Source organism: Corvus kubaryi, unplaced genomic scaffold (assembly GCF_017639235.1).
Source record: "Corvus kubaryi isolate FWS band 111438036 unplaced genomic scaffold, C.kubaryi_AGA036_p1.0 69, whole genome shotgun sequence".
Classification (NCBI taxonomy): domain Eukaryota; kingdom Metazoa; phylum Chordata; class Aves; order Passeriformes; family Corvidae; genus Corvus; species Corvus kubaryi.
This window is the reverse complement of record NW_024582057.1, coordinates 2131702-2143027: the sequence shown is the minus strand read 5'-3', so window position 1 is coordinate 2143027 and position 11326 is coordinate 2131702. Positions and strand designations below refer to the sequence as shown.

At 42.5% G+C, this 11326-nt stretch overlaps 2 long non-coding RNA genes across 3 annotated transcripts in view; one reads left to right on the top strand and one right to left on the bottom strand.

The window, feature by feature from the left end:
- Window positions 1-2541, top strand: part of LOC121674628 — a 112543-nt gene extending 110002 nt beyond the window's left edge. The window contains exon 3 of the long non-coding RNA XR_006019732.1: window positions 160-2541. This is a non-coding gene — a long non-coding RNA (uncharacterized LOC121674628). The remainder of the gene's footprint in view (window positions 1-159) is intronic.
- LOC121674627 overlaps window positions 1-11326 on the bottom strand; it is a 34110-nt gene that overhangs the window by 14938 nt on the left and 7846 nt on the right. For both annotated transcript variants that reach the window (XR_006019731.1, XR_006019730.1), the window contains 2 exons: window positions 549-623; window positions 186-262 (listed from right to left, as the gene is read on the bottom strand). This is a non-coding gene — a long non-coding RNA (uncharacterized LOC121674627). The remainder of the gene's footprint in view (window positions 1-185; window positions 263-548; window positions 624-11326) is intronic.

Genomic DNA, 11326 nt, shown 5'->3' with positions numbered 1-11326 from the left:
TGGTGGTAAAAGATGGGTTTGCTGTCCTGCAAAGGGATGGAGGGCATCAATTTTTGTTTCCTTTGCCCAGCAGGATAAAGTGGGAAGGTGAGGTGGTGGTGCATCTTCCCCAGAGGTGTAGAGGGGCTTCAGAAGTCTCTTTCTTGTCCTTTGTTACAGGCATGGTTGAATGGGAGAGAACTTACTTGACCCCTTGAACATGGCAAGAGCCAAGTTCACATCCTCCCAGACATGCTGGAGCTGGAGAGCCACAGTCAGAAACCTGAGGAAGAGAGAAGGCACAGCTGGGCCTCAGGATGTCCTCCTCCCTCCTTGGCCCTCTCTATGGACATTTTATTTCTCTGGAACAAGTCACAGAGGGCACATGCACTGTTTATGAAAGAAAAAGATGCTGCAGGATTCTGCATCCCCTGTCCCCAGCCACTGCTTTAAATGTACCCCTACCAAGTGTCACCTTGCTGGGCCACGGTCACTTGGGCAGCCAGGACTGGCTTCCCTGGGGACCTTGGAGGGATGAGGGGCAATGCAAGAATCCCAGAGCTGCTTACCTTTCCCTGGGAAAAGCCCAGCTTGGCCACTCTGGGTCACACAGCTTGTGTGCCACTTCAGCTCCCACTGTGTCTCTGAAATGTGGGGTCAAAGCTGACAATTAGTTTCCAGAAACAAAAAAAGAGAAAGTGAATCTTCAATAACCTCTGATTTTGAGTCTTCTAATTATCTAGCCAGCTCAGTAGGAGAGGAACAACATGTTTGTCCTTCCTACACCAAATATTCCCTGTAAGTCTAAACAAAAAAATTCCAGAAAAAAACCCACTAATGATTTCAAGAAAAAGAGATATCAATTAATCACAGTAATTATTATTTAGATATAGATTATCTTCAGAAACACTGCTATTTTGTTACTGCAGCATCACTGAAAAATGTCTTTCATTCAAATTGTAAGATTGAGCATCGGTTCCATGTTATTTTTCTGTGAACACAGGGCTCCATGTATTATTTGTGATGTTCCTAATTTTTAATTACCCCAAATTAAAACAATGGAATGATATATGATGAATGAAACCAAGCATATGTTAAAAACGTCTAAACAGTTTTACCTGGCAAAATGAACAGAAACATAAATTGCTTGTAGTGCATATTTAAAAATTCAATAGCAAGCTAAAATTATCATTTGCATTAATGTATTCTGAAATATGAATTATTAAGTGATTCACATTGGTGCAACAAAAGCCAGTTTGGAAAACCTAGCTTTAGCCTGCAGCATTCCTCAGCAGCCTTATCTTCCCAGTACCCTCTAAATAGTGCTAAATATATAAAGGAGATTCTTCTAATTGGAAAAATGTATAGAGAACACCTGTATGAAAAAAAGAAAGCCCTTTACATTTCCAAGCACCCTTAAAAAAAAAAAAAACCTTCTCAAACAAAAGAAATTCAAATGTTCAATGCTATTCAAGTCTCCCATCTCTTTTTCTCTCTTTCCTTTTTTTAACCCCCTTTGTACTTTGCACTCCTGTAATTTTTTTCTTTGCCTCAATCCCAGCCATCACATAGTTCTTTCTTTGCTTTTTCTTCATCCTTTTTTTTCTTTTTTTTTTCTTCCCTCCATTCTTTGCATAAACTTTCATTGTTTAGAGGCCAAGTCAATGACCTGCCAGAGGGAAGCGTGGCAGGCACCTCTGCCTGCGATGCTGTGGAGGAGCCAGGGACAGCTGTGGCAGCATCCCGGAGGAGCACTGGGTGGTGGGACAAGGAGGCTTTCCCACCTGTGGGGCAGAAGGGCTGCCTTTCCTCTCTAGACAGCATCAGGGGGGCACGAGGCATTGTGCAGGATAAGAAGTCAGACTGAAATATTATCTGATGCTTTATCAGTGAAATCTTAGTTCACTGACTAATACTTCCTCCTCTCCATTGTATAAAAAGGGAGAAACCTGTCAGTGAGGTTTTCTGGGTCTGGGGCTTGGGCTTCATAATTCAGGATCCCTTTATAGGACATTTTTTCCCCCCTGCCTTTTTATTTTTGGCTGAGGAAATGAGATCCTGATGCATAGCAAGAAGAACAAGTGTTAGTTAAAGAGGGACAGCTCAATGATGGAAAAGCAGTCCCAGGTCACTCTTGGACTCCTGTCCTTCTTCTGTTGTGCTGAAGGTCAAGCAATGAGTTCGTGGAAGAGCCAAAGTTAGCAGCCTGTATTCCCAGCACTCTGCTTTCACTGTACAAGCTTGATTTCCCAGAACACTTCCTTAGCTCCAGCTAACTTCAGTGAGAGGACTGTTGCAAAATATCTTTGTCTAGTCAGGGCTGAGATGCTGCTGCTTCTCAAAACAGTTTATCAGTCATGAATGCCAGATCTGTGATGTGCGTTGTACAGCTCAAGTTTACAGACTTCCTTCTGCACAGAGACAAAAAGCTCAGCATTTTGGAAATTGAATTTCTCTTCATGCCATGTGATTACAGATATATTCTGACTCACTGTTTCCATTTCTCCTATGTATTAGTAAAGAGGAAAAAATGGTCGGAAAAAATTATCTCTGTAGCATTATTTCTATAAAAATTCATTTCGTATGTAAAGTGTCACTCTGCTCTGGGAAAAGTGACACCAAAGGACTTATGTGTAATTATGTCTATGTGTTGTGCATGTACAAACACACACACACACACACACACACACAGAGCCTGATGAGCTGTGCTAATAAAGAAGCAAAAAGCAGATTTGATATTTACCCAGTACAATAAACATAGGTCAAAAATTAAATTACCACAGGATCATTAGGAGCGCAGTTATGCATGAATAGCTTTACATGGCCTGCAGTCTTGCTACTCCAGCATCTTGTCACCACACAAGCATCCTTAGGAACCCTTGTTCCCAGTAATATTTTAGTCCTGGTCTCCACTCACTCGAAATGGGTATAAACCGTGAAGTGTTTCTTCTGCTTTTGTCAAATTTATTATACTGGCTGGATATTTTTGTTATATCATTAAGTATCAGGTCCTTGAAAAAAAAATCTGCTATGTTCTTGGCCCCTGAGATTTCCTGGAGCAGAGAAGAGGTAAATTACATGCATGCGGGCAGAAGAAATAATCTGTCTTTCATTAGATTTGAATTTTCCTGTTTTCTATGTCTTTGAATTTCCCTGTGTCCTGGTACCAGAGTCCATCATGCTCACTTGGAGAAGAGCAGGGAGGGCACTACCTGCAGAACAAGCTCCTGCTCCTACAAAGCTCCCAGATTTCTGCCTGAGAGTTCCCAGTCCGCAGTGCATCTCTCAAGCTTGCCCAGTGAGTCCATGCTCTGTGCCTGCCCTGTGTTGGTCGACCCATGAAGACTGAGCATCACTCAGATTTAGTGGAGATGAAAGTATGTGGAGATATGCGCCACATGAACTTCCAGGTGGCCAGGACATGTTGACAGATGAACTGCAAGAGGAGTGTCTACTCTGGTCCACTTTGCCCACACTTAATTCTGACATCCTGAAGTCTCACACTTTGCTGCTTTTCATGGGATGTGGTCCCTGGTCTGAAGCAAACATGGATAAAGTGACTGGGCTCCACCTACCCCTGAAGATGCATTTCCAGGTAAACCCCTGGCTCCTGAAGGGATGCTTCCAGCCACTGGTGGTCTAGAGCAGCTAGATCCCTCCCAGTTTTCCACATGGGACAGAACCAAGGCCAACAGTTCCCCCAAGGCATCCTGTGCCTCACTGTTACCCAGATCAAACTGTGTCTGGGGAAGGGGGTACCTCTCCAGCCTGCTTCATGTTCCTTTTTGGCATGATTTCTAATCTCTTACTGGCCCAGTGAGCATAGGGAGGAAAGAGTTCCTTTTGGGCATCTCATAGCTGGGTTCCAGGAACTGTCTGCTTGTGTCTATCTGCTGAACCTCATGAACTGGGGCACTAATTACTGCTCGAGCCCCTTCTTGGAGACAGCTTGCTCCCACCTGCCGAGCGTAGCCAGGCAGTGGTGAGTCAGGGGCCAGGCTTGCCCATTTCTCCACATTGTTTCACGTTCAGTTAAAAACAAAGCTGTCAGTAATTAACAAAACATGAGATATTTGAGAAACCAGATTTGCCAACTGCTATTTTAGCAAATCATAACGGTGTCGCTGCCAAAATCATCACTTCTCTTCTCCCCTCTGCCTTCCCCTCCTCCAGCATCAGTTGTGCACTGTGAAATTGAAAAACTCTGTGTGAAGGAAGAAAGTGAGGTTCAAAGAGAGCTGTGTTTTTTCAGTTTGTTACACTACCATGTAACATGCCATAAACAAAATTAATGGCACTGTCTAAAAAATTCTCGCTTCCTTGAATTTTTCTTGCTGTCTGAGTAATAATGAGCAAGCTGGTCCTAATCAAACAAAACAATCACCTACCATAGAGCTTTGTGAAAAAATTGGCATTCTCTTTCTTTAAACCGAGGGAAATTCGGGCTGGCAGAGTTGTAGTAATTCATACAGTGTGGTTTATAGGCCAGGAGTGAAGTATGCAGCTCCAAGGACCCAGTCCAGCACTTTGACTGCTGAACTGCAGTGTTGTCCCCTCCTGTTTCAGGATGGGCTCCCAGCATCAGAAGTTATTACAGGCCCCGTTCTGCACCATGCTTTCTTAGTGTTTTAAGATGTGCATGACTCTTATATCTCAAAACCTTTCGCTGCAACAGAAAGCTCTCACTCTCTCACCACAGTTGCTTAGTATTAGCCAAAACCTAATGTGTGGCATATTCTACAAGACTTTATTGTTTAGATGTGTATTTGTTTAAAAAAGCTCAGTATTCACCAGCCTTTAGGCTTTGTTCTGAGTTCAACCATGCTAGCAAACTACCTTGACATTTCTAAGAAATCAGGCAGAAGTCAGGTACCAGACAGAATGAGATCTCCTAGGATTTTTGTTACAGGAACAAAGCTCTATGAGGTCAGGCATTAAATAGAGCTGAAAAAGCCATATTAAAAGCCTGAGACAAGACCTGCATGAGTCATCAGAAATTTTCTATGGACCCTGGATGAGGCTGTGAAAGAACATTATGATTTCACATGTCAGTATTCAAACTTCAGGATGTCAAAGTTAAGATATTTACACTGCCCTAGGCATTTGGATTTGGTACCACTATTTTTCATACAACTCAGTCTAATAGGAGAAAACATCTTTTAGAAACTGTATAATAAATGTTGAAGAATAATTTAATACTGGGATGCTAATGTTAAACTCACTGATGTAATTGATTAGCACATCTTTGTTGACTCATGGTGACATTTTCTGAAGTGCTTAAACGGCTGAAGAATACAAACTAATTAAAATGAATTTATATCCCTTTGAAAAAAAGGAGGCATTTTCAAAGGTGTCCAATTAGGATACCCTTTTCCCACTAGAAATGAGAAAGAATTGAGTGCCAACTTTCTAAAAGTAGTTCTGAAAATCTCACCTTTAATTCTTTCTCTGAACCATATTTTAGAATTTTTCCATCCCAATACATTTATGCAAGCACTGTCACTCCATCTTGCTCTTCTAACAGGTACTTTCGCCAAAGACAGCAATACTGAAATACTCGTGTAACCAAGATAACTCCTCCAGTACTGCAGCATCACACTTCTCAACATGTGAGACAACGTCTATCCAGGGATTCGATGGAATTTCCTGGAGTGCTTTAGCTCCTATGTAGTTTCCCACTCTCTTCTTGCTGGTTGCCTCCTATCACAGACCCTTAAAGCTAAAATAGTCTACCACCGGCTGTGAGTGCATACACAGACGCAAGGTTGCCTTTTTATCCCTAACAGTGACCCATCTTGGCTGAGGACTTTGCTGAGGGCTTCTGTTCTGTTGTGCTCCTTTGTGGGAGCTGCATGCACTCAGTGTACCTGATGTGCTGTTAATATGGGCTTTGGCTTTTACGATTACCCTGACCTCTTCCTAGAGGCATTTGCATAATTATTTCATGCTAAGTGGAACAGCTTCATGTCTAGAGGAAGCTTCTTTGCACCACTTCCAACAGTGCACGTGGGAGCACTAGGTTCTGGCGTACCTTCAAAACTGGGTCTCTCATATCTGAAGATACCGAGTACACAGTCTCTTCTCCCCTTTCCTCTTCCCAGCACTAGCTCTCAAGTGGAATTTAGGTGTGCTCTGGGAGCCCCTGTTTGGCTGGGCTTTAATAACAGCTATTAAACACAGGGGAAACCCAGAGCTTGAGAAACCCACCAAACCTCTGATGTGAGGTGGGTTTCTGATGAACAGCTCAACAGTTACATGGCTTAGAGTTTTGCAGGTCAGCACAGGCAGAAGAGAGGCCACTGGTGGGCTGTAGGTACCTCCACAGTCAGCAGAAAATTAGGGGTTGTAAGGAGAAAGTCCATGGAGCTCCAACACTGAAGTAAGACTGCTCAGAGATGCTGTTTAGGCTGCTGCTGATCCACACCAAGATACAGCCTCTTCTAGCCCAGTCCAAGTCATGATTGTTGGCTACCATGCCCACAGCACACATCCAGGATTATACTCCAACCTGGTTAAGGCAAACTGTGCTTCTTTAATACTTTGGATAGTAATTTTTATTTTTGTAATTTGACCATTTTGGCCAGGCAGAGTGATGATGATACTGGCAGCAGATCTGAACTCAAGGGGAGAGGGAGGCAAGTGCCTGTAAGGAAGATAACTGATGAAAATGGGCTGTTTGATAATCTCTTAGTTCATATCAGCTGTAGCCCAAAGAGCTGGTTTACATCTGATTATAACCTTTGTCTTCTAGAGAGCTCTGAGTCCCTTGGTGGATCTTAGCAGTTTCAAGAAATTATCTGCTATCTGCATATCCTACATTGCTTAGGTATACAAGCAAGATATTCCTTACAGCCCCTTCCTCAGACACTCTGGAGACACGAGACAGATGATTCCAGTCTGGATCCATTCCACTACAATTATCCACTGTTTTTATGTAACATATTTTTTATTTAAATAAATCAAGAGGTTCCATTTAGCACATTGCGTTTGTCTTGGCATACACTTCACACATGCAGAAACTCTATATTAAGTCTTTCATACAGCCTTTAGCAAAAGAATCAGCCAAATGCATCCCTGGTGTGTAACTGTACTGACTTCAGTGAAGTTTCACCGGGGTATCCCTGTTTTGTTGATTTGTCCCCCTCGTTCTCATTCCAAAATACAAAGCAGAGGAAAATGTATGTTTGTGTTTAGTCAATGCAACATATTCCTCATATGAGACACTTGTAATCCCCTGCACTTCACTGTCTTCTACATTGCTTGCTGCTTTATAGGAGTGATTTTCACATTTATATATAATTTTGGTTTTAGGACAGATGCCATAACAACATAGAGGTTGCAAGAACAAGCACTGGGAAGTCAGGAAACATTAAAGTCACCATTTGCCCATGAACATAAGCTAGCAACCTTGAAGTAAGCCTGTTGGCACCAGCAAACATAAGAGCAGCAGAAGTCACTTAGTTTTGAGTGCCAGTCTCCAAGGATCAGTTCTTGGCCCTATTTCTATCTCAGGGTTCGAGGAACAACATCAAAAAGGTAAGAAGAACCAGATCCACATGTGTTGGTCTGGTCTGAGAGGTGGACAGGATTTCACCTGGCTTGCAGTGCAATGATTGCACTGCCTGCCTGTCATGGTTCCAGGTTTGCTTCAACAGGTGTCAAGGTAAGCAGAGTTTTGCCTACCATGAGAGTCAGTTCAGAAAAGTTAAAGCAGAATGACACCAGTCAAGGGGGTGAGACTTGGGCGAGCTACCCTAAAAATTAATTTTTACCACTTTGCTATGAGACACTTTTATCAACAACATGGATCGAAACATAACTGTGTTATGAACTGTCATAGAATCACAGTCATTACACTTGGAAAAGAACTCTACGATGATCAAACACTACAGGCTGGGGACAAAGTGGCTGGAAAGCTGCCCAGCAAAAAAGAACCTGGGGGTGCTCGTCAACAGTGGCTGAACATGAGCCAGTGTGTGTCCAGGTGGCCAAAAGGCCAATGGCATCCTGGCCTGGATCAGCAATAGTGTGACCAACAGGACCAGGGCAGTGATCAACCCTGTACTTGGCATTGGTGAAGCCACACCTCAAATTTTGTGTTTGGTTTTGGGCCCCTCACCACAAGAAGGATCTTAAGGAGCTGGTGAAGGGTCAGGAGCACAAGTCTGATGAGGAGCAGCTGAGGGAGCTGAGGGTGTTGAGCCTGAAGAAAAGGAGGCTCAGTGGGACCTTATTGCTCTCCACAACTGCCTGAAAGGAGGGTGTAGCCATGTGGGGGTCACTCTCTTCTCCCAGGTAACATGTGACAGGATGAAATGGCCTTAAGTTGTGCCAGGGCAGGTTCAGTTTAGATATTAGGAAATTTTTTTTTTGTGGAAAAATTTGTCCAGCATTGGAACAAGCTGCCCACAGAAGTGGTTGTAGTCACCATCCCTGGAAGTGTTAAAAACCCAAGCATATAAGGCATTTGAGGAACTGGTTTAATGGTGAACATGGTGGTGATGCTGGGTTGACAGTTGGACTTGATGATCTTACAGATCTTTTCCAGCCTTAATGATTCTATGACTCTACGGACAGGAAACACTGTTTCTCCTGCCACTCATGTGTCTTCCCTGTGTTTTGTAGTGGCATGATCTCTGCAATATTGAGTTTCTGGGAGTTGAAGCACTGATAAGCATTCAGAAAGTATCCATTCAGGATAATGATGGGCTTGGGGCACATGGCTAGGGTACGGACTGAAAGGCACAGTGTGGTTAGCATGTCAAGGAGAAGGCAAAAGACTTATTTAATCATCATTCAAACAGGGTGCAGAAACCTGATAATATGTGGTCTTTTCAATTTAGCAGATATGTAACAACATTCTGTGGCTGGAAGTTGAAACCAGTCAAAATCAGAATAAAACTGACGTGCATATTTTTAACATTCAGGATAATGAAAGTGGAATTATTTCCCAAGGGCTACAATAGAGTATAGATCACTGGAAAACTTTTCAATCAAAAGAGAATGAGGCTGGATTTTTGTTTTCCAAACAGATATGCTCTAATTCAAGGAGGAATTAATTGAGGCCAGTACTGCAGTCTGCACAATAAAGCAGATCACATTAAATGTAACCCTTGATATTTTGAGTATCTTTTACTGGCATAGAGGCCCAAAAGCAGGATTGTCCATATATAAAAATAGTCTTATTTATTGCTAACACACACAGCAGTGGGCTAGGACTAACATTATTAGGCTAAGCATTCATATGCTCAGTATCCATGGGGCAGCCACCTTGTGAGTCTCTGCTGGCCAAGGTGCTGTCAATCAAGCAGAGAAGTGTCAACCTTTGTTTCTCCTTAGAACATGCAGATGCTCAGTTCCTGTTGATGCACTGCCTGCCTCTTCTCTCAGAAGGTTTTTAGATCTTGACAAGTCAGTGATGGTTTTCTGCTTTTTTCCCCTGCTCTGCTCCCTCTGATGATTTTACTTCTCTGCTTCCAACCATTACTAACTGTTACTGACCTAACAAGCTCACTTCTGTGGTCCCTCTTTGTTTCTGCCTTCTTCCTATCAAAATCTCTCACCTCTGTCTTAAAGGGGGAGTGACAGCAACAGCTCATCTCTGGTAAAACTGAACCCTGAGTCACATAAATGGTTCCAGTGGTACTGTTTGTTTTTACAGTCAACAAACACACAAGGACCCATATCTGCTCCAAGGCTTCCCCTCATGGATTGCATCCCATGTGGACATATCTCTTAATGGAAAGTGTCTGCTCAGCCTTATTATGCATGAGGGCTGCAAGCACATCCAAAGAGACAGAAGGAATGGTTCCCACCTTCCTTACCCCCACGTAATGTGAGCCATGGCTATGGAAAGCTGGAAAAGCAGTAATTAAAAAGAAATTCTGCCACTGTATACAAATACTGAGGGTTATGTATGAGGGCATATGATTAGGATCTCATAGAGATAGGTGAAACTATTGAATAATTAGCACTAGGTACAGCTGTGCTCTTATATTTCACTTTTCATATTTCTCTTGATAATTTTAAGCACACAGAAAACTCAAAGTCATGGCTGTGGTTGGGGATAATGTATGTGCCAAAGTTCAAAGAGCTACACCAATTCTCTAAGGTGTTAAAACTGCCTAAAAAACGTAAGAGAAAGAGTACAGTTCCACCTCCCCCCACACCCCCATTTTCTAAATTCAAACCTTAATTACAAAACAAAATCCAGCAACTTCACTCTGTGTCCTTCAAAGAATATGTGGTATTTTGGACAAAATGTCGACAGAATTATGAACATTCTGCAAATGTCCTGTAGAATTAAAGTATTTTAATTATGGGAATTTTCAGAATGGAAGGCAAAGGATTTTCTATCAGTGATAACAAGTGGTATCAGTCAGTCCTTAGTATCCTGCTTCACAAGCCTCTGTCACATGCCAGTGTCCTGCGAGCTACACGGAACCTGTGCATGAGTCCCTCTCAGCATTGCTGTGGCAAGCAGAGGGGAAAAAACTTCCTTCAGCTTTAGTGCAAGATTTCCTTAGTGGCTAGGCAAGTAATGTTTGTTCTAGCAGTAGTATCTCTTTCAAAGGCTACATATTGCTGTGCCTGGAAACTCTACTAATGGCTCTGTGTGTGTGTGTGTGTGTGTGTCTGTGTCTGTGTGTGTGTGAAACTGTGACAGATGGATTGCAGAGATAGATAACACTGGACATTTTTATGTACTTGTAACCCGATCAAAAATATTTCATTTTTATATCCATGGATACTTTGGGGAGTAAAATAACAGCAAAAAAACCCCCAAACAACCCCCCAAGCCCACAACACCCTAGCCCCAACCAACTAAAGCAAAACACTAGAAGAGATGAGAAATAATATGAGAGGACAGTGACATTATTTATACAAGCCATTATTTATACCTCACCGTCAAAATAAGATTCAAGTGAGTTACACCACTAAGAGCTCTCCAAAACCTCCCCATGTGAAACTTCTGCAGGAGGATGTGACATGCTTTCAGTCTGGCTCAGAAGGAAAAGCCCACCTGATGAATCTGGCTAAAGGTAAAACTCAATAACTGAATGCCACTTCACATCTCTCTGCTTATGAGATGAGTACCTCTTTTTCCTTCAGCTTATGGGAAAGGAATGCAACTCATCTCTTCTTACCTGTTTCCTCACCCAAGGAAAATCAGCATCAGAAAGGTTCTCAGAAATTAGTACACATTGTTTTTCTTCCTTTTTCAAAGAGTCAGGAAGATTACAGGGTAACTGTTCTCCAAGCATTAGGCCACTTCTGCTCCTAACAGAAAAAAACCAGGACAGATCCCTGCAAACAATTCTTTGCTTTTGTTTTAAATTAAAGCACT